The 24,327-nt window shown below is 42.7% G+C and overlaps 1 long non-coding RNA gene and 2 pseudogenes across 1 annotated transcript; 1 reads left to right on the forward strand and 2 right to left on the reverse strand.

The window, feature by feature from the left end:
- Positions 1-751: 751 nt before the first annotated feature.
- LOC137222898 (U2 spliceosomal RNA) lies at positions 752-857 on the forward strand (annotated as a pseudogene).
- Positions 858-2,763: 1,906 nt separating this feature from the next.
- On the reverse strand, positions 2,764-5,365 carry LOC137221957 (uncharacterized). The gene is made up of 2 exons (XR_010942218.1): positions 5,028-5,365; positions 2,764-3,488 (listed from the first exon to the last, which is right to left on the reverse strand). It is a non-coding gene; the product is annotated as an uncharacterized lncRNA (long non-coding RNA).
- A 20-nt stretch (positions 5,366-5,385) lies between these two features.
- LOC137221958 (UDP-N-acetylglucosamine--peptide N-acetylglucosaminyltransferase 110 kDa subunit pseudogene) overlaps positions 5,386-24,327 on the reverse strand; it is a 210,379-nt pseudogene continuing 191,437 nt past the window's right edge.

Raw genomic sequence — 24,327 nt, forward strand, 5'->3', positions numbered from 1 at the left:
AGGGGAGCCTCTGAGGCTGCCCCCAGGCCCTGAGCTGGGTTTCCCTGTCGCCGATGAAGACCTAGACTCGGAGAAGGAAGCAGCGTTCCGGCGCATCAACAGTGCGCTGCGGGGTGAGACCTAGGCCACTGGGGGCCTGGGCGCCATGCAGCCTTCCTGTCCTTTTCTGCTGCCTGCTGCAGGGGCTGCTTCTCCGCAGAAAATGTTTCATAGTTATTTCTATTTTAATATGATCATGGTACATTAAAATGTATTAGTGCTTGCCTGTGAACACTAAGGTCACTTGACTTGTAATTTTCTATATTGTTCTATATTTTTGTGACTAAAGGCATTACTTGGGGGAATTAAAAGAATATCTTGAAGCGATTTTGGCTTTTGATCTGCCACTAATTGCTATTTAACCTTAATTCAGGGGTCGGATTCTTTGACCCAAGGAAACAGAATAGTATGAAAAGAAAGAATGTGAGTGTCAGATGGTGGCAGTGATTAAGTATAGCAAGAGACGCCTTTGCAAAAGTTACCGTTGGTCCCAGAAGACTCTCACTTAGCTGTGTGACGCTGGGCAAGTCACTTCACCTAAATCTCTGAATTATAGGGCTGTGCTGATGATTTAAAAGTGACTGAGCACGGTGGACACTCGGAAATCCTGGGTTCTCAATAAAGCCACTGCCCTGCTCTTTGGTCCTTTGGAATTACTAGATTAGTAAAATTTATACTTGACAGTAATTTTAGCTTAAAGTTTATTTTGTCTATTTCATCTCAGCCTTTTGGCTAAGATCAAGTGTAGTATCTGTTCTTGTCAATTTAAATAGCAAGAGAAAAGAAAGGAAAATAACGGGCATGCCCCCACACTCTTCAGACAATAGGAGCCTCTTAACCTGTTCCTTTGTCCAGAGACACAGGCCATTTCTCAGTGAAGGCCTCTGCCATCACTGAGGTTGCAGGGGAGATGTGGTAACTGGGGAGAAAAAGACCAATGGGGATGACCCCCTCACTCCTCAACATCCAAGCCCCCCACTTTCTCACTTGTCTGGCTAGAAATAAAAGGTTGATCCCATGGTTTTAACTTTCAGCTGCTGCTGGACTTTGCGTGCCTTGCGTAAGCTGGGAGACAGAGGCAGGAAAAAAACCCACCATAATCACCCTGTTACGGGCTGTTATTCAACTGTGGACTTCCAGGCCCCATCTGCCTGTTAGCGTTCACTTCTTAGAGTTTCAAGTGCATGCTGTTTGTCCTCTATCTTGCCCCATGCGGCTCTCAAGCCCTCGTAATATGACCACATTTCTCGTGCCACATGTAAAGATTCTAACATTTTGCAGATACTGAATTAAAAATCTATTATTTACATTGACTTCACCATTTTCATTTTCCTGGTGTGTTCATTAGAAAATTCAAAATTACATATGTGCCTGGCATTATGTATTTTTTGGTGAGCAGTGATCCAGAGGATGGAAATGTATGCCTCCTTCGACTCCTTAAACTTAACCCCACTCTGGGGCAATGTCCCAGCCAGGCAGAAACTGCAGTGTGTCTTGGAGAAGGTTTTTTGCATTGAGATAGTAGTATATGCTCTTTTAGCTTCAAGAACTTGGATGTTGTGGAGTTTAACCTGGTATAAGTTCAAATTAGAGTGTTTTAATTTTAGGATGTTAAAGGTAATCCCCATGGTAAACACAAAGAAAATAGCTATAGAATAGTCCCAAAAGGAAGTGAGAAAGTAATTTAAATATTTTATTGTAAGAAATCAGCTAAACACACACAACGAAAGATAGGAATGCAGGAAATGAGGGGCAAAAAAGCTTTGGGCAGATGGAAAAGAAACAGCACAATAGCAGAAATAAGTTTTTTGTCAGCAATTACTTTAAATGTAAATGCATTACACTCTCCAATCAAAATACAGAGATTGGCAGAATAGGTAAAAACATATGATCCAACTATATGCTGTCTACAAGAGACTTACTTGAGATCAAAAGACTCAAGCAGGTTGAAAGTTAAAGGATAGAAAAGGGAATTCCAAACTCAGTGAGAAAACTCAAATAGTAAACAAGAGAGCAGGAGTGTCTATACCAATATCAGACAAAATAGACTTTGAATTTAAAATGGATCAAAGAGTTAAATATAAGAGCTAAACTATACAAATTTCTGAAGAAAAAAAGCGATAAATCTTCATGGTCTTGGATTTGGCAATGAACTCTTAAATATGATAGCAAAAGCACAGGCAACGAAAGGAAAAAGAAATTGGACTTTATCAAAATTAAAATCCTTTGTGTTTCAAAGAACACCATCAAGAAAGACATAATACAACCTTCAGAATGAAGGAAAATGTTTGCAAGTCATATATCAGATAAAGCCTAGTATTCAGAATATGTAAAGAACACTGGCAACTCAACAATAAAATGTCAAATAACCAAATTTTAAAAATGAGAAAAAGAATCTGCATAGATACTGCTCCAAAGAAGAGACACAAATTGCCAATAAGCACATGAAAATATGTCCAAAATTATTAGTCAAAATTATGCAAACTGAAACCACAGTGAGATACCACTTCATACCCACTATTGTGCCATATAATTTTTTTAAAAACAAGGGTTGGCAATGATGTGGGGAAAGTGGCACTTTCAAGCATTGCTGGTGCAAATATGAAAAAGAAAATAGTTTGGCCGTTCCTCAAAAAGTTCAACACAGAGATACAATATGGGCCAGGAACTCCACTCCCAGGTATATGTCCAGGAGAAATAAAAAACATATGTTCACACAAAACCTTGTACATGAGTGTTATATTGTCGTATCATTATTCATAATAGTCAAAAAGTGGAAACAACCCAACTATTCGCCAACTGAGGAATGGAAAAATAAAATGTGTTATATCCATACAATGAATATTATTCAGCCATTAAAAGGGTGAAGGACAGATACATGCTACAACCTGGATGCACCTTGAATACATTTTGCTTACTGCAAAAGTCAGACACAGAAGTCCGCACATTGTGTGGTTCTATTCATATGAAAGGTCCAGCATAGGAAAATCAGTAGAGACAGAAAGACCCAGGGCTGGGGTGAAAGGGGAGGACAGAATGAGAATGACTGATACTAGGTATGAGGTTTCTCTTGGGGATGATGAAAATGTACTGGAATTAGAGATGTTGATTGCAAAACCTGAGTACACTAAAAGCAGCCAAATCACACAGTTAAAAAAAAATGTGAATTGATGGAATGTGAATTATATCTCAATCAAAGATAATATGACAACATTTTTATAGTCATTACTCTTGATCAGTTTCAGGATGGAATTCCCACAGTGACTTCAATGGAGTGGCTTGTATGGGATGATATTTGAGGCTCAACCCTTTGGGACTAGATGTTCATTTTGAGCTGTTGAATGACGGTGAGGGCCAGCCAGTATATTTTCTTCACGGAGGATCAATCCCCATATGTATCCTTGGTTTGAATCCTTGTCTTTTTCTCTTCATATTCCTGAAACAAGTTCCTAGGAAATACATTCACAATAGAGGTGTTGACATCTTCCTGGCAAAAGTCTTAACTTATTCACAGGTGAAACTTCAGATCTCCTTATTACTAGCTGCCCGGGGAGTCCCCTGAATCAAAGTAGGGCTTATGAAGATGGACCTTGCATTTGAGTGTGCACTAAAAATACCCAACAGGCTCATCACATGGGGAAGATAACTTTATTTACATGAGACAAGTACAAAGTCAGCACAACACAATGAAGGATAGTATGGGTGCTGGTGCCTGATGGCCTGAAATCAAATCCTGTTTGAACGTCACGTGTACCTGGGAAGGTTAGTAACTTAGCCCTTCTGTTTCTCAGTTCCCTGGCCAGTGATATGGAAATATTAGTGGGACCTGCTTATTCGTATTATGTTCTGAGGCTAAAAATTAGTAAATACAAAGCCTGAAGAAAAATGATGGGTACTTCATAAGTGCTACCTACATAAATGTTCAAGTATTAAATGCCTGGAAGAATAAGTAGGTCGTCTCCAGAAAGGGCACCTAGGAGGCTACAAACAGGAGGAGAGAGCCTACTTTTTCACATTGATGACATGAGTAAGACGTTTTAGAGCTCATGGAAAGAATATTATTTCTTGTGATGCACTGTGGGGTGGGCAGAGTAGGGGCTGTGACCCATATTTTATGGTTCAGGGCACTGAAATTTAGACAGATTGAGTAACTTGCCCAGAGTCACAACACTGATGAGTGATGGGTCTGAGGCAGGGGAGGGATAGAGATTCCTGAACACATGGACATGAGATCACGCCCTGGATACACAAACCAAGAGCTCTCCTCGCTCCCTTTCCCACATCCTCCTGCCCCAAGGATGCTGCAGGGAGACAGCTGGTACTCGGAGGAGGTGCCTGGCCCAAGAGAATGGCTCAAATCTGGACCCACCTCCTGGCTCTACGTTTCAATCCCTGACCCCAAATACCATGTCTTTCCCCCAAATGCAGACCCCCTGATGGACCGGGGTATCCAAATATGTGTGCATCTCCCCTCCCTTCCCCCTCAGCACTTGATTCTAGCAGCTGATTTGCAGTGAGACTTCCTGGTGGTCAGGTGACCACCCTGAATGACCAGTAGTCTACTTGACTCCCTAACTGACTCAAAACCCAGGACAGTCCAAACCAACTGCCCACATGACAGTTGCACAGAGAATTAGCATCATCTTCAACTGATCAAACCTGGATGATGAGCAGTTAATATTCATTAGCTGGGAACAGGGTCTACTGGGCTGGTGTTTTGGTGGCTTAACAGATGAGGTTTACAGGCCCCCAGGGTCTCACTGACTAGAAACTGACCAATCGTCTGAGCAGCTTGGACTAAGGCCTGGCTAAGAGCGGGCAGTGGCTGCACGGGCTCTGAGTGGGCACCTTCCCTGCCCAATCCTCCCTCAGCCAGATCCAGGCTCTGCTGTACAAACTACAGCCATTGCTCCTGAATCTACTTGCTGGTATTATTTCCACAGTACCTTCAATGGAGTGGTTAGTGGGGGTGCTATTTGTGTCCCTACCCTGTTGTTTGGCCAGATGCTGATTCTGATGTGCCTGAACCACCGCTGCGGATGGCCAGCAGATTATCTTGATCGCAGATGATATTCTTGTGCATCCTGTGTTTGATTCCTTTATAATCTTCCTTTTCTTCTTGGTACCCGAGTCATGATCCTGGAAAACACGACAGAAACTGAGAGAACTATTGATATGTTGCTGGGAGAAGACCATGCAGAGGTGTCAATTCATTCCCAGGTCACACGTCTGTTCTCTTTGTTCACCAGCCTCCTAGGGGAGTCTAGGGGAGTCAAGTGAATCGAAGCTGGGCTGAGAAGAGGGTGTTGCAATGTGGTGTGCACTGAAAATAGCCATCAGGCTGACTGCACGGGGACATGACTTTATTTAGTGAGATAATACAGAAAGGGAGCACAGCACAGTGACCGACAGAGTGGGGGCTGGTGCCTGATGGTCTGGATTCAAATCATACCAGAAGCCACATGAACCTGGGAAAGTTATGCAGACCCTCTGTCCTCAGTTCCTTGTTCTGTGATAATGGAAATGTTAATAGGGCCCACTTATTAGTATTACATGATGAAGCTTAATACAGCAAATCAGGTAGACCCTGATGAAAAATGATGGTTACTTCATAAGTGCTACCTAAGTGTGCAAATATTAAATGTCTGGAAGAATAAGCAAGAAATGTGGTAGTGCTGCCTCCAGAGAGGGGACCTGGATGCCACAGGGCAGGGGAGTGGGGAAGGTTATGGGTGTGATGCTTTAGAGCTTGTGAAGAATATCTGTCATCATCTCCTGTGATCCCCACATCAGCCCCATGGGGAACTCATGGCAGGTGCTGTGAACCATATTTTATGGTACATGGCACGAAAATGTTGAGATTTTAAGTGACTTTCCCGGAGTCGCAAAGCTGATGACGGATGTGGGACAGGAATGTAGTTGGTTCCCTGGGACAGAAATCCCTGAACCCCTGAATGCTCTAGATGGTGCTCTGGACTCCTGAGCCCAGGGCTCCCCTCCCTCCATCCCCCCAATCCTCCTGCCTGCCCCATGGTTGCTCCAAGGACAGGAGGGGTCTGAGCCAAAAGGAGGGCCCAGGCCTGACCCACTGCCTCCCTTACATGTTGATCCCTGACCCCACAGCTCTTAAATATCCCTGAAAGAAGGTCCCTTGAAGGATCAGGGGGTCCCATCTACGTCCCTCCTCCCTCAGCATCTTCACACACTGGGTGAGCCTCCTGGTGGTCTGACCAGTGGTCGGCTTGTCTCCACGTGGCTCAGAGCCCTGGTCTCTCCAAGCCAGTTGCCCACATGGCATGTCTCTAACAAATTAGCTTGGTCTTCAACAACCAGCCCTGGATGCACAGGTAGTGCTGATTAATGAGGACAGTGGCCTGCTGGGCTGGGCTTGGTGGTTTAGTGGGTGAAGCTGGCGTGCCCCACTGTCGCCTATTGATGTGAGCAACTGTCTGAGTAGCCTGGGCTACGGCCTGGCTGGGGAGGGGCCGTGGCTGCACTGGCTCTGAGGGCGCACCTTCCCTGCTCATCCTTCCTCATCAAAATCCAGCCCCTACAAACTCCTCATCCATCCCTAGACCCTGCAGTGGCACAGGAGAGAGGCCCATGCCCTTCTAGAGGGACCCCTCCATAGCCACAGCCTAGAGACCCCATCCCAGGACTGTCTCTGAGGATGACCCAGGCCCTCCTAATCTCTGTCACCAAATGTTCATTCCACTAACCCGATGGCATTGTCCCTTCTCTCCACGTTCCCAGGCAGCGCCCAAACACCCAGTGATCCTGTCCACATCAACCATTGGAAATACCGCCACGAAATCCTAGTTTCCTTCCTTTCTGAAAACCTCTAGATTTAGACTGCTAATATTTGCTTTTGGATTTTGACATCGACATTCAGAAGTCTTTAGCCTGTAATTTCTCCTGTCCTGTAATATCTGCTGCGGGTATGACATCAGTATTCTCCTGGTCCGATGAAAGCAGTGTGGGTGTGTTCCCTCTGTATCTGTTCTCTGGAAGAGTGTGTAGGAGACGGGCATCGTTTCTGTCTTAAATGTTTGGTAGAAATCAGAGGAAGCCACCGGGCCCTGAAGTTTGTTTTGTGGGGAAATTTTTTTGGCATCTCTTTCTAATTGAAGTTTACTTGGTGTATTGTACAGGGCACAGATTTTAAGCGTAGAGCTTTATGGTTGCTTGTAAATATAAACACATCTGTTACCAACACCCAGTTCAATATACAGGACGTCCCCAGCACCCTGGCTACCCCCTGTAGAACGGGAGAAGAATAAGTGCTAACTTATTCGGTTATAAGAATGAAATCAGTTACTCCACGTATATTCCAAGTGCAGTGATTTACACACAAATAACTCAAAATGAGTGTGGCAGCACAATCAGAAAGTAGTGGAGGGTGCTGGAGCGCTGGGAGAATCCAGTCCCTTTGGGATTTCCACTGTGGAGGTCGGGCCAGAGTAAGGAAGTTGAGAGGAGCTTCTCAGAAGCATCTGGGCTTTCACAGAGGGAAAAACTACTGCTCCCCAGAGTGCAGCGCCCATTGTAATTCACTGAGCCCTCCCTTTGCGGAGGGTGCTTTTCTATACTTGTGTGTTATCTTACATAGAAGTGTTTAAAAAAAAAAACCAAGGAGGAGATCAATTTTGCTTGATGTAACAGCCTTTCACTGTTAAAAGTAAGACATGTATCTAAAATTTATGCTAAATCTGTACAGCTCCGACAGGAAGTAACCGGCACTCACTAACTGACTCAGGAGCGGAGAGGGAGCAGAGAGGCGGCCCTCCTTCCTTGGCCTCATGTCTCATTTAAGCTGCCAGACGCTGCACAAGCTCCATCCCCTCTGAGTCTCAGGCTGAGGCCTCCAGGTCACAGTCCTCACAGGTGTCAGACCAGAACCTGCCACACAAAGGCAGGGACTGGAGTCAGTGGGGAGGTGGGCTCCCTGGGGTCGGTGTGTGGGACCCAGGGGGCTACTCAGACCCTGCAAGTGACTTTGGGCCCTGACATCCCCAGGGCTCACATCCCCAGGGCACTGGGGCCTGTTTGCTGCTCTTTGCCAAGTGTGTTCTGGTAGCAGAGAGACCTGTCCTACAGGGGCGATTTAACCTGGGCATTTGGCCGGGCGGCGTTCAAGTGACTGGTCCCCTGAACAGTGAAAGTGATGCAGAGGAAAGGGGAGGCTCTGGGGCTCCAGGGTGAAAAGTGTGGGTCCCTCCCACCTGGGCGCTGTGAGGAGTGGGAGGTCTGATGACACAGGTGGGAGTAGTGACCCTGTCCCTCCAGCCCACACGCAACACGGCCCATCATGAGACCAGCACAGTGGAAGTGGGCAGAGAACTGCAATGTTCCCTTTTCCCCTAATAATCATTTTTCTTTCTTTAACACCCCAGCCAAACTTGCCTGTGCTTTTTAATTTTAAAATATCCTGATGCTGCGGTCATAGAATCATAAATTCTATAGCTTTGCTGTATCCCAACATGAAAAGTTTGTAGAAGACACTGTTTTTCAGCGTGTAATAAAACCAGATGTATTTGTTATCTAATTTTAAGGTCATAATTAATTTGGAAACCTGGCCCTTTAACTCATCCTAAATTAGCATTGCTTTGAATTACCTTCATTTTGTGTGTGTGTTGTATTCAATTTTTACACATCTATGGTAAAGAGAAATGGTGCCATGAGGTGACCCAGGCCCTTCAGTGGGGCTCCACAGAGGCTGCGGGGTCCCCAGGGGGTGGGCAAATCCCAGCCAGGTGTGGATCCTGCTGTGTCCCCTACCGCATGCCAGGGCTACCACGTGCCCACAGGGATGCAGCAGCGCTGGGCCAGGTGAGCTGTCTGCTTGCGTGAGAAGAAGCCCCGGTGCCTCTGTCCTCCTCACCCTTTCCCCAGGACGCCTGAACTGGGGGGTACCAGGGCTACTCCAGATATCTCACCACACCTGGGGATGTTGCCTGCTGACCTCGGCGGGTTGGGAGGGCAAGGCTGGGTCCTGCAGAGGGAGATGTTGAACCTCACCAGGGACACTCTTTACAAAGAACACAATGTGAACAACACCTCCAGGAGTGATGTATGTGGTGACCCCACAGATGCCTTTGGCCCCCCATCTAAACATAAGAGCCTGGCATCTTCAGGGGTTCTATGGAACGGGGACCGTTCCCTGGCGAGATGCACTCAGGTCATCCTCCAGTTGCCTGCCCAGATTACCACCATTCTCTTCTCTCCACCTTTTTGTTCACATGCAGTGGTGAGCACCTCTGTGCTCTCCTCTGGGTTTTGGGTTTTCCTGAAGCGCCAAAAAAAAAAAAAAAAAAAGTCAGGGATGGCAAGGGAAGCACATACACTTATTTGCCTTCTGTTCTTCCTCCTACCCTCTCCACGCTCACATTTCCTCTTCTTGTTCTTCCTCATCCTTTTACTTCATCCCTTCTCTTGAATCCAGGACAAGAGAATTTCTTTTATTTTTTTTTAATTGGATGAGTCAGCCTTCTTTTACTTATTTATTTATTTTTAACGTCCTTATTGGAGTATAATTGCTTTACAATGGTGTGTTAGTTTCTGCTATATAATAAAGTGAATCAGCTATACATATACATACATCCCTATAACCCCTCCCTCTTTTGTCTCCCTCCCACCCTCCCTATCCCACCCATCCAGGTGGTCACAAAGCACCGAGCTGATCTCCCTGTGCTAAGCGGCTGCTTCCCACTAGCTATCTATTTTACGTTTGGTAGTGTATATATGTCCATGCCACTCTCTCACTTTGTCACAGCTTAACCCTCCCCCTCCCCATATCCTCAAACCCATACCGTTTTTATGCTAAGTTATATTCTACATGTAGCTAGAAAAATGTTAAAAATATTTTTAAAGAACTGCGCATCTGTTTTTGAAGCTGATTTGGCTGTTCAAGGCTTGCTAGCACTTTATCCATCTCAGTACTATTTCACTTAGTAAACAGATGCAGTTGCCATAATTGCTGCATATGTGTCTGTGTTCCCTTCTGGGCTATATGTTTTTGAAATTAGAAACTATATTTATATCACAGCCCCTACGTATAGCACAATATCCATTGTTAATTCAGATTGTGCTTTAAGATAGGAGAGAAAATTTAACACTTTTATTATAGTCATAAACATCTAGCAAACCAACCAGAAAATAAAAACTAATTTTCAATTGGTTGGCCAAGAACAAAAAAGAGAGGAATACCTAGTGCAAAATCATATCTCTAATAACTACTGTTGGATTTAGAGCACACACACGCTAAACTTATTTTAAAATATCTTCTCATCAAAGATTTGAGGTTGGACCTGAAAAAATTATATCAGAAATGAAGATAATTATGTGGTCTGACCAGCGTGGATCACACAAAGTAAGTGTATACTATGTATAAAGTAGATAAACTACGAGGTCCTGCTGTATAGCACAGGCAACTATATTCAATACCTTGTAATAACCTATAAAGGAAACGGATCTGAAAAAGAAATACATATATCTGAATCTCTTGGCGGTACACCTGAAACACAACATTGTCAATCAACTATACTTCAAGTAAAATAAAACAAAACAAAACAAAGTAACTGTAAAGGGAAGTATAGTTTTATAAATTCACCTCTGATATCCAATGCACCAACTGAAAGAAAACAAAGTACAACTTTCTAGGAGACAGGACATGGCCAGCAAACAAGGCCATTACCCTCGGTAACGGTCATACCTGCCAAAAAATATACAGACTAGCCTGCATTCATGAATACATAAGAATTCTTCATTTATCTGGCATTGTTAGGCAATGAGGTATTGTATGTTAGGAGAAGCTTTTTTAAATGACAAATTGAAGAGGAGTTATTTTAACCTTCACTCGGTAATTTTTTTCTAAAATTAAGAAATGTAACCACTGGTGTATCTAATGTTTCCGTGATAACTCGGGGTCATCAGTTCAATCAACGTTTGCATGAATAATGCAAATGGAAACAAGACAGGCATGCTTACTGAAACTGAAAATGACGTGGCACTGGCTGGAATAACTGATGAGAGAGCAAGAAAAAAGCAAAACTGAAAACAAACCGTGATCAAGAAACAATCAGTCAAGTTCTGACTTTCTGTACTTAGTTTCAAAACGAGATACCACAAATCCTAGCGAGAGACTCCAGCATCATTAGCTGTCTTTCTCCTTTGTTTCCACCTTCCTTTCCTTTTCCTTCTATCCTAGACTGTTCCAGGCAGTGCTTATAGCTGCTTGCAAGACAAATTCTAATACTTGCTTTCTCTCACACAAACTTCACAATATGTCCATGTGATAAATAGTGTGGAGGTAAAAGACAATTCATCACAGGGACATCTCCTATGAAAATAAAATTAGAAACTAGCTTCTAAACATGCAGAGAGAAGGGCGTGGTGTCAGGCACTAATTCCCTTGGGAATTCCTCTCCATTTCTAATAGACGTTCTTCTTTACCAAGATCCCTTTTTATTGGTGTCCTATTCCAGACTGCTCCACTCGGCCCATCCTCATCCTGTAAAATACATTCACACTCTTTTGTGACCCTACTTATTTGCCCATTAAATAATCAATCATAGAACTGTCGGAATTAAATACAGAGTGAAATTAAAATACTGGAGTCACTTGGAGGGTTTAAGCAGCTCCACCAGAAAATACTGGGCATGGATTTAAAAGAGGCTGCGTGGGACTTGCTCTTGTCCAAGTTCTTTCTCAAGAAGTATCTGAAATAAGCCTAAATTCAGAGTTAATTAGATTGGCCTGCTTTCTCAGGTGGACTGGAATTCATTGCTGTTTCCCCTCAACTCCCTGATGTCAGTGGCACTTTCCGGAGAGGAGGTGGACTTCTCTGCCTACTGCAGAAGCTCATTTCCCCCAGGACCCACTCCCCATCTGAATCCCACACTGGAGGCCAGATGCCAGCCTTCCCAGAACATTTGTGATCTCCTTTCAGTTTTTGACCTGCTCAGATTGAGTCCCTGTAGACTCTTTCTCAGCTTGAAACCTGATCTTCAACCCCTTCCCTGACCTTGATGGTTACCTTCCTACTTTAGGCCTCAGGTGCTTTAGCTATAAATTGATATAGTTGCCCTTAATTCTAAAGTCTTATTTCTAAAGCTCTACAATGTGTGGCTCCTTGAAAATGTTTCTCTTTGCTGGTTTTAATTTTGTAGAGAATTAAAACCCCAGCCACTCTAAAAGACAGTAAGTTGCATTTGATAAGGAAAGTGTGCTTCTGTAGTTAGATTAACAGGGATGGAAGACGACTTAGTATGTTTTAAGATACTCATGATCCGTTCTCGTGAGAGTCGGGGGAAGAAGGGGAAGAGAGTTAATAAAATACCAAACGACTGTGACAAATTAAGTTCACCAAGATGTAGCTGATTAGTTACTACTTGAATAAGCCACACAAATCCAATTCAAGTTGTCCTTTATTTTTCTAAGAAGGATCCCAGTGAACTGAGTCCCATGTTCAGTAACTCCACCTTCAATGGCTTCGTCTTTAAAAACTGTTATCTTGCTGGAAGAAGAAATATTGCCCATCAGTCCTAATTGATGTTTAGCTATCATGCACATTTCAAATAAATTTATAACATTGCCTGATCTCAGCGTAATACATTCCAAAGGGGCAAAGAGCACACGAAAAGTTATGGAGTCTCCATCTTCTACACTGAAGTGTGCAATAAATTACATATTATTTGGCCGTGAAATTCACAAGCCATAGAAACCACGCCATTACCATTATACAGTGGTAAACAGCAGGTAACGAGAATGATATAAAACAAAACAGACTGTGTATGTTGGCACTGCTGCCAATAAAACAATCATTAAATGCATTCATATGCATCTACGCTAGGTAAGCTCTTTAGGGCAATTGCTATGAGTTCTACATACCTGTCAGGATATTATATATAGCCCACTTTCTATGGCCTTTATTCAAAGACGCTGAGAAAGGGTTACTCTGGGTAAATTCAGACCTTTTCTCAATATAGAATTTGGTCAACATGCGTTCTGAACAGCAAAATTTCACAGTGCTTTCAATTTTCCTACACTAATTGCCACCTCAGCAAATGCAGGATTAAGTATAATGGATTATAAGAAGTTAGAAAGGAAAGATGCAAGAAAAGAAGGAAGGTAGAAAAAAGGTGGGTATGGAGTACTTCAACATTTATGTAGAGTGGACCTAAAACTAAACTGAGGTTTCCCTGAACTATTAGCATATGCTATAGAAACTTAAATGAAAAAATAAAAAAAACCAGCACGGGAAACTCAAAGATTCTTTGTTTCTTCACTTTAATGCATATACACGTCCACCTTAAACAATCTATATGCTTATATCCAATAAGAGAGCATTGTTTTGCAAGGCTATTTGGGTTCTATCAGCATGTAAAGGTCGGACAACTCAACTTTAGCAGAGTCAGCCTTCAGGTGAATAATTGCTTCTTTCAGGTTGTGAGCATTTGATTTTTCCAGAAATGTTTCCCAAAAAATGAAAACTAAAAGAGTCCTAGGACAGCGTCCTTTAGAAGTTTTATAGTATCAAGGTTTTTGGAGGAAGAGTATCCTTGTCGATTACCAACACAATGATTCCAAGCAGGTCAATTTATGCTGAGAATATTATATAACAGAACCCACTTCACCTCCATTATACTGACAGTGATCTTCCTTACTTCAACCTTGTGCTTCTTAGTAAAGATGAAAATACGGAGCCAAGAACAGACAGTGACAATGCCAGAGACTCAGATGTACCTATAGGTGCCTTCAGACAACATCAGCCACCCAGGCTAAAGTCCTGGTTTAAAACATCCCAACATGAATGAATCTCAAAAACCATATGCTGAGCAAGTGAAGCCAGATCAGAAGAGCACCCACTGTATTATTCAACTTACATGAAATTGTAAACTCGGCAAAAGTCATCTCTAAAGATAAAAAACAGATCCGTGGTGGCCTTGGGGTGGGAGATGGGGATACTTTTGCAAAAGCCTGGGAGGAAACTTTCTAGGGTTTTAGAATTGTTATCTATGGGGGTGGTAGTTAAACAAATGTATACATTAATTAAAAGTCACTGAACCCTTGACTGAAAATGTCTGCATTTTATTGTATGTAAATGATACCTTAATAAGGTTGATTACAAAATGAACGAAAACCAAAACAAAGCAGAAGAAAAACCTCTCAAGACCTCAAAGAAAATACACTGTTTTCTTCCAGGGTACCAGATTGGAAATGAGGCATTGGTCTGTTCTACCCTCAGATTATCTCTAGGATTATCTAGTCTATTTTAAAGCACTAGAGTCCCCTATCAGGAAAACTCACCCCATGTTTAATTACTTTGATTTCTTCTCTGCCTCTTCTCCCAACACAGTGAAGTCATTCACAGAAGAAAAGCCAGCTTTTGCCAAATTTGCATCATCATATATTCTTTCCAAAGCTATTATTTATGTAATAAAATTTCGCTACACTTTGTAAAAATCTAGCTTTCTGAGCCTTACAAATCTTAACAGTTAACCTATTGCCTCCACTGGAATTTGGAAAAAAATTATTTTGAAAAGGAATAGCTGAGACTTGACATTTTTTGTGTGTGTGATTTTCTCTTCCCCTAAGAGAGAAGTGAGTAGGAATGAGAAACACATACATAAAGAAAAAAAAATTATCTTGCTGCCTTTGCATGGTTATAATTTATAGGAGGCCCTTTTCAACAATAATCTATTATCAGAATCAATAAAATATAATCTCCATGAAGGCCAGGCCAGGATATTTGTCTCTTTTTCAGCAGATTGCAATACAAACCACATTCATGGATATGCGTCTTGATGATCTTTGTAATACTGTAACAGTTGACCATTTCCTCATGCCTCTTCACCTTAACTTCAACCTGGTTTTTCACCAATGACCTCACATTTCCTTCTCTATCACTTGGTTGTGGGCCTCTTTTCCAACTCCAACTCCAACTCGCATTTCACTCTGGCACCAAAAGAAGACTCACACCTTCCTGCTTTTTAGTGATACCTCAAGGTCATTACCGTATTGTGATCACCCTGAAGAACAGCCAGACAATTGTCATTTCAGAGCCATCTGACAGTTTGTAGCTCTAAAAATTAACTAAGGACCACATTTGTCAAAAATATCCTAGTTTAAGATTTTGGTAATACAGCAACAGTAATTCCGAAGTCATTTATGACAATCAGTGTGGGAAGCACCCTCCTTCAGGAAGATCCTTTGCCATACAATACTCTTTCCCTGTCTGGTAATAAGGAAGAATGGCCGTGGAAAGTAACCTTTTGTGGAAAGAAATACTTGGCTTCCAGAAGGCTTGCAGTTCATACATTTTTCTTGAATTAGATTCCCCATTAATAACTTTATCCACAAACAGGTAATTATCAGAGTTATGTAAGCAATTAAGGAGATGCTACTCCACATTCTTTCAGCTTGTTGACCTTTCTCACTTTATTTCATGTGGCTATCTGAAACATCAGTGATTTACATGCCTTTTTTTTTTTGACAGATTTCTGTGTGTGTGTGTCCCCATGATGAAAACATCATTAAAGTAAAATATCATGAATAGACTCTTAAGAAGCAGAGTCTACTTAAAGTCCTGGAAAATATGAAAGCACTAATATTCATGGACAACTCTACACTCTGAAAGTTACTCCAAATTTTGTTGACCTCTCTTTTGTCTAGTTTTTCAAATTTTCTACCACGATCATTTGTTAGTTTTATAATTACATAATAAAGGCATTACATCATACAATCTTTTGTTATCCATTGCAGTTTTAAAACTATTCCTTTCCTTGTCCTCAGCAGATATGTCATAGATTATGAGTACACAAGCAAAGACTTTCAACGTAACAGTACTTTATAGTGAGAAGAACTATACTGAGCTATCTCTATCCTAAGACAATGCACTAGGAAAGCACTAGGAATTCTTAAGCACTAGGAATACAGAGACGATCAAGAGGCAAGTTCCTTGCCTTCGAGTATACATAATCATTATAGCAAATGCTTAAATAGCACTTAGTACGTAACTCACCACAGCAGTCTTATTATCCTCCTTTTTAATAGGTGAGCAGAGGAAGCCACAGGGAAGTCATAGGGTAAAGCCAGAATTTGAACCTAGGTAGACTAGTACACGCTCCACGGCTTTAACTACTACATTAAAATATATATATATATATATATATATAAGTTTCATATATATATATATAAGTTTCATATATATATATATAAGTTTCATATATATATATATATATAAGTTTCATATATATATATATATGTATATAACTCCAAGTATTCCAAAGTTACAAAACACTTATCTACCAAAACTCAAAAAGGAGCACACAAACTTGCATAGAAAATAAACATGTGGGCTTCCCTTGTGGCGCAGTGGTTGAGAGTCTGCCTGCCGATGCAGGGGACACGGGTTCGTGCCCCGGCCCGGGAAGATCCCACATGCCGCGGAGTGGCTAGGCCCGTGAGCCATGGCCGCTGAGCCTGCGCGTCCGGAGCCTGTGCTCCTCAACGGGAGAGGCCGCAACAGTGAGAGGCCCGCCTACCGCAAAGAAGAAAATAAACATGTAAAAGTTCATAAATAAACCACAATATAACCTGCTTCACATAATATACTGACTGCAGTGTCCTGGGCCTCTCCCATCCTTAGGTAGCCGGAAATTACAACAAAATAATACTTTTCACTTTTGGAAGCCACACCATCTCTCATACCAACCAACCAATTACTTCCTTAGAACTGGAAATTAACCTGAATATCATAAAATATATATATATAGCATTAGTGATGTAGAATCTTTGTTTAAAGACAATAACTTCAATAGCAGAGGGAACGTTACCATTGCAGGCTTCAGATAACCTCTATATTTCTCAGATTTCATGCTAAATCATAAAATGCCATATTGTGTCTGAAGCTATTTTTTCAATAGTCCATTTTCTTAAATGGACTAGCAAAGCAGTAAATACTGAGGAACATTTTGGCTCTCAAATCCTAAAGCCATTCTGATTATGCCTGGGTGATCATGGGGACGTCATCGGAACTACCAGAGGACTGGCTGAAATACCAGTGTTCTGGCCAGCTTACAAATTAGAAATTATACAGAATCCAATTTTATTTTTTTGTTAAGTAATTCCTATGAGGCTTTTGGGATGTCAGTGTAAAGTCCTTTCATGTGTAATCTTTATCCATTAGATAGGGAACAATGCCAATCCCCGTCATAAATACTTTCACAACCTGACACTGAAAATCCATTGCAGGGCATAGGACCTGCAAATAGGATATGAATCACACACATCCACTCATTCAGACAATCCACAAATATTCATTTTTAAGTCTACTATATGCCAATAATGTACCGGCCTCTCAGATGCTAGACCATGCTAAATGCTGAAACAGACATACTCAGTTCGGGCCCTCCTGGAACTTATTACCTACAGAAGTGCCTTCGTTGTAAATGGTCAGGTCTCAGCCAATGCTATTATCATCAGCAGGTGACCAAAGGATAGAGCTTGCTTCCCTTCAGAGGTACAAAACACTTCTTACACCTGAATGGGATGCAAAGAATAATCTGACTTCTGTTCACCGGGGCATGAATTGAACTGTCCTTGCAGAAAAGATAACAGATGGTGTGAACCCCAGATCCTAGAAACGGGCCAGGCACACGACAAGTGTTCAGCTTTTCAAAAACAAATGAACAATCACTTCCTCTCCTAGATCTTTACACCCTTCCTCTGTTGGCTACTTTCTCTCAGCTTATAAACATCCTCAAATATACCCACTTAAAAAAACTCTCAGACCTATGATTCTTTGGATATTCTTGTGGATAACCTAAGTCTCTACCATGCCTTCAAACACCTGTCCTCCCAAAAGCCCACATCTGTACCTTGGGCCCAGACCTGTCTACCAGGCCCCTCTAAAGCACTGAAGATGAAGGAAGATCCTCTCGCCACCCCCAATCCCTTTCTACTGTGCTCTGTATCTCTCAAAAAGATGCAGCTGTGAACTGTCACCCACGCTTGCTGCCCTCCCTTTTCTAACTGCTCACCAGGCCTCACCCATTCTCTCTCAGATCTGCAAAACCCGGTCCCACCTTTTATAACTTAAGTGGGACCCTTAGATTACAATTCACCCTGCACCCAATCAACTGCCTTCCACATGGAGGTCCAAGTGAGCCTCTAAACCAGAATTCCATGTCACTGTTCTTTGGTGTTTCCCGCAGCCTTCAGGATAAACATCCAAACTTCTGACAGGACAAACAAGGCGCCTTTCTGTTGGGCCCCACTAAGTTTTCAGTATCGACTCTCATTTCTTTCCCAAACCCTGAGTTCCAGCCCTGTACATTAGTTTTGCCATATTTTCCTACATTTCTCAAACTTCAACACACACTGCTCTCTCCTGCCACCCCAGGAGCTTCTACACATCCTTAGAAAGGATGGCCCTTCCTGCAAGAATCCTACCCTGAACTTGCCCTTCCAAGTTTCTGTGCTCTGCAAAGGGGAAAGATGGCGGGGAGGGATACATTAGGAGTTTGGCATTAACATATACACACGACTATATATAAAATAATCAACAAGGACCTACTGCATAGCACAGGGACCTCTACTCCATATCCTGTAACAAACTGTACGGGAAAAGAATCTGAAAAGGAATGGATATATGTATAACTGAATCACTTTACTGTACACCTGAAACTAACACAATATTGTAAATCAACTATCCTCCAATATAGAATAAAAATTAAATCAAAGAAAAAAGAGATTCTGTGCTCTGTAGCAGCAGAACTCACTCCTTCCAGAGCACTGACTCCTGTGCTTGTGTTTACTTGCTGCCCAGTAGAAGGCAAGATTACCTAGGGCAGAAGCATCGTCTCCAGCAGCCCTTGGTTCTGACAACTCATTCAAGTGCCAGGATACTTTACACACATAACCTGCTTAATTAATTCTAAGAACCCACAGAAAGACTGGTTTTTAATGTCATTTTACAAGTGTGGGGATTGTAGTGCAAAAGAAACCTGTCCAGGCCACAGAGAGCATCAGCCCTGGAATTCAAACCCTAAGCTGCCTTCACACCGCTGCTCTTTCCACTATATATGATACACCTATTGAAAAAAATTTTTTTTTCCTGAGCCCTGTTTGAATGGAAAGGAAATGAAGCTGGGATATATCCATTTCCTAATCGCTTTGGTGTGTACCAGGCAAAGTCACTCCACAGACCAGGTAACATTTGTGCAACAATTAACGATGCTCCAAACTGTGCTAAGTGTTCTACTTTGTAGAGTCTAGAAGCATTAACACAGTGCATCCTTGTAACCGCCACAGAGGCTGGGTCCTGTGAAGCCCATGCTACAGATGAGAACACTGAGACCTTGAAGCCTTAAGGCACTCGGCCGGGGTCACCGAGCTGGCAGGAGTCCTAGGCCGCACGCCCCATCTAGTGCAGGCACACCCGGGCACTGGGCACCGGTTCTAGTGCCCACCCTCCACCTTTAACCATTTAAAACCTCGCTTCTCACCGCCCACACGAGGGCCCCTGGAAGCGGGAAGTACAAACCTGTCTCGACAAGCCGTGGCTGGAAGAAGCTATGGATACAGATCAGGGGCAGAGGGTGCTCAGGAGCGGCGCCCAGTCTACCCCGCGGAGGTGGTCGGCGTTAAGTCCAGCAGGCCCTCCCTCAGGGAAGCCCGCACGGAGGGCAGAGGCACCGAGTCCTGCAGCGCGCACTGGTCCTCAGAGCGCGAGAAGGAGTCGGCCGCGCTGTCCGGGCGCAGCTTCACCGAGTGTTCATGGCCTGAGCGCGGCCTCGGGGACGCTGGCTGCAGACAGGATGCCCACACCCTCCTGTGGGTCCCGGCTCGCCTCCCGGCCCCTCGGGCGCCCACCGCCCGGCGGCTGCGGCCCGAAGACATAGGGCCACGGGCCCAAGCTAGGCCGGGTCCTCCATGCCGCGCTCCGGAGCGCACGCGCGGCCTGGTGTTGGCGCGGGCATCAACGCCCTCCCGAGCCGCGCAGTTGCGGTTTAAGCCTCCGGGCGGGCCCGTGGGGGCGGGGCTCGAGGACTTCCGCGCGCTCGCCGTGCGTCCGCACGCAGACCCGCCTCCCTTGACGACGCGGCCTGAGGAGCAGCACGCAGACCCCCCTCCCTTGTGGACGCGGCCTGAGGAGCGGTGTCGGCAGCTTTGAGACTACGGCAGCGCGAAAGGTAGGAGGTGTGGAGAATTTGGGGTTTCCAAAAAGCGTTTGCTGACTGATCCAAACAAAAGTGAGACATGGTTGTATCAGCGCATTTTAAAAGTAGTTAAACTCCCGCTAAGTGTCTGTGCTCGCCCCGCCCAGGAGAGAGCGTGAACTCCGTGAGGGACACAGGAAAGGCTGAGTGGACGTCTGCCTGTGGTTCCTTACCTGGTGCACGGGTGTGTGAATTTCTGCGGAGAGCTCTTAATTTCTGTCGTTTCTGCTGACTTGACACGGTGGTTGGCAAACGGTGACGTGTTCCGTGCATTCAGGACATGATCGTGGTTCCTAATAATCCCTTTGTTTTGTACTGACACCTCCACAGAGAATTTACTAGTGAATATCCACTTTAGAGAAGAGAAAGTGAGGCGTAGGAAGTGAAGTGACTGAGTAAGAGGAAGGACTCAGACAATTGGTGTTAGTAAATTAACCCTGCAAGGAGGCCGTTAGCCTGCGGTGGCTCTAGCGATGCGGCCGCCTACTTAAACCAACCCAAATCTAAGCCTGTCGGCGCCTCAGGGTGACGAACACCGCTGAGGACACCCAGTCACAAACCACCAACTAGGCGTTAAAGCCATAGCAAATCACTCGTTTCCTTGCTTTGCTTCTGCCCTTTTAAAATAAACATCTCTGCAGCTCCTGTGGCTGGAGTGCTCCTCACCTCTTCCGCTTTGTGGTGCGTGAATGGAATCTATTTTTGCGCACATAAAGTGTTAAAATTGTAAATATGCCTCAGTTTGTCTTCTAAGATTGGCCGTAGAAGTTGGATTTGTGTCCAGTTTCTAGAGCAGTGGTCGTCCTCTGGTCAGGCCTTAGGCGTTACGTGTACAACGTTCCTCTTCTACCACCACCTTCTGGATGCCTCCACCCACTACCAGCTCCCACGCATCAGTTCCCCTAGATGTGGTCAGCAATGGCTTTTACATGCAGCGTGCTCACATTATAACATCGCAGACACTCCTCCGTCCTCCAGCCAGGATGTGAAGTGAAACATTACCATTCCTGTTGAAGAGTCTCTGGTGTGACCACTTTCCCAAACACAGCCACTCCCCAGCTGACCCTGGGTAACCACTCTTCTGAACTTGGTCTCCATCAGTGGCATGGATGTCTTTCTATGTAGGCTACATGTTTAAGTATTCTTAAACTGCATATCATATTCTATTTTGTTTTCTCTTGTTACTTGCTTTATTTAGTGTTATCTTTGCTAGGTTCATCCATGCTGACACGTAAAGATCTGTCTAGTTCATGTACTTTCCTCACTACATAGGATTCCCATGTAAGGATATACAATAATTTATATGTGCATTTTCCTGTTGATGGACATTTAAATTGTTTCGAATTTTAAGTATGATTTCTTTTTAAAAAAATTTTATATCCTTTTTAAAGGTTGCTTTACATTTACAGTTATTACCAAGTATTGGCTATATTCCCTGTGTTGTACAGTACATCCTTGAGCCTGTCATACACCCAGTAGTTTACATCTCTCACTTCCCCGCCCCTGTATTGCTCCCTCCTCCCCCTCCGCACTGGCAACCATTAGTTTGTTCTCTATATCGGTGACTCTCCTTCTTTTTTGTTATATTCGTTCAATTGTTGTATGTTTTAGATTGCATTTATAGGTGATATCCTACAGTGTTTCAGAGTTCAAAAGACTCTCACGACAGAAGCCAAAAGGTAAGAGCCATTTTACATTGATAAAAAGCATTTTAACTATGTAGAAGCAGAAAATGAAAAGAAAGAACTTTGCATTACATTTAATAACAGCTTAGGGAGATCTTTGTGGTATATTAGTGAACTTATTTGTGGAAATTTAGCCATGTACATTGTGTTGGAGAGGCACCAAGAGTTCAAGAACTCTCACAATTTGAGTACACAATTGCCTTACTTGTAGGCATGGTGGCAGCCATTTACATAACAATGATTTGGAGGACGTTGTGTTAGTCAGCTCTTGCTGTGATAATGCTTTGGAACAAATCGTCCCAAAACTCAGTTCCATAAACAAGAATTTATTTTTCTTGGACCTATTGGCAAGCTGCAGTGGCTCTCTTTTAGACCTCTAGATGGCTGGTTTTGCTTCGTGTTTTGGGTCAGTTTGAGGTCTGTAACACACATCTTCCTCTGGAGCCCAACTGTGAGGCCGCAGCTCCCAGGCCCTGCCTTCTCACAAAGTTCACTGAAACATAAGAGGTGAGCCCAAGTGCACAAGCCCATTTAAGGCCTCTGCTGCTCATTGAAGGCCATCATGTCTGCTCACACTTCATTGGCCAAAACATGTCACAGATCTAAGGTGTATTTAGAATATGTGTATTTGTTTAAAGTTGGGTGCCCTCACAGAAGAATATTGCATTTTGGACAGTGTTACCTTAGCATTTTCATTGGCATTTGCAAACGTGATAAATGCCGTGTGCACTTTTTCACCTTTGAGAACTTTCTGAAATTGTGGGACCATTTCTATTGGAAAAGAGGAAGGTACACTTTAGAACTCAACTCTAGTTATGGCATTGTTGGGAGAAGAATTAATGAGATAAGCTCAATACAAGTGAAAGATTTGGGACCACATATTCATCATTAACATTAGCATTCTACAGAACATTCCTGGAGAATTGTGATGCTTGCTTTATGTGATTTCTATCATAAATCATTAGAATTTGACCAAGACACTTCAGTGAAACATACATCATTCAGCACATCGCATTTTAGTTTTTCCTACCACTCCACAACTTATCGTCAATACTTCACCATAACTCAGAAAGAGAAAAAGAAACTGAGTGAGTTCATTGTTAGCAGATGGGCTTCACAAGCAATACTACTGGAAGTTCTTCAAATGATAGCAGACAGTAACTCAAGCCATAAAAATGAAACAAAGAATGCTGACTAGAGCAGTTGTGTAGGGAATTATAAAAGATACTGTAATTTCAAATTTCTTCTCCTTCCTTCTCTTAACTAATTTAAAAAGTAAGTGCCTAAACAATATGACTATGTTTGGACTGTTCTCTATATAACATAAAAAAATATCATATATTTAATGATATGGCACAATGAAAGCAGTGAGAACAAAGCTGTGTTAGGATAAAAATGACAGTAGATCATAAGCTGAATCCGCAGGAAGAAAGGAAGAGAACCAGAAATGGTAAATAGATTAACCCGACAAAATCAAAAATATTTATTTGCTCAACTTTCTTCTCTAAGCTCTTTGAAAAAATAAGCTTGTGAGAAGTAATTATTATAATAATATGTTGTTAAGTATGTAACATATATAAATGTAATAAAAACAAAAAAGAGGGGAAAGCATACAGCTCTATAAAAGTACAGTTTCTGTTTCTATCTGGAATGAACCTAGTAAAAATCTGAAGAGATTCTGAGATGTATTACATAAGCCCTAGTGCAGCCATTAGTCAGACAATGTGGTTAAAAATCATTAAAGGAATTACATGTTACAGTAGAAAATATCTACTTACTGTAAAAGGAAAATGGAGGAACAACAACAATAACAAAAAAGCAAAAACATGAGACATGTAGAAAACCAAAGGTAAAATGATAGACATATATAAATCCTACCATATCAATAATAAAAACTAAATGTAAATGAATTAATCAGTACAATCAAAAGGCAGATATTGTCGAACTGGGTATTAAAAAATGTTTTCCATAGGAGACACTGCTTGGATTCAAAAGTCTAATGTGTACAAAGTAAAAGGATGAAAAAATATATATCATGCAAATAGCAACCGTAAGCATTGCTGAAGTGGCTATGCTAATACCAGAAAAAATAGACTTTAAAACAAACAAAAAAGTTAGTAGATATGAAAAGGGACGTTTTATGATAAAGAAAGGGAAGATACAAAAATCTTTAACATATTTGCCCTGAATAAGGTAAAACCAAAATACACGAAGAAGAAAATACCAAAATCCATGAAGAATTGAAGGAAGAAATAGATAATTGCACAACATTAGGTAGAGGCTTCAGTACTCCACAGTCAATAATGGATAGAACAGTTAGGCAGAAGATCAACAACGCTATAGAAGACTTGGACAAGACTATGAATTACCAAGACCTAATA

The sequence above is a fragment of the Pseudorca crassidens genome, chromosome 3 (genome assembly GCF_039906515.1).
Source record: "Pseudorca crassidens isolate mPseCra1 chromosome 3, mPseCra1.hap1, whole genome shotgun sequence".
Classification (NCBI taxonomy): Eukaryota; Metazoa; Chordata; class Mammalia; order Artiodactyla; family Delphinidae; genus Pseudorca; species Pseudorca crassidens.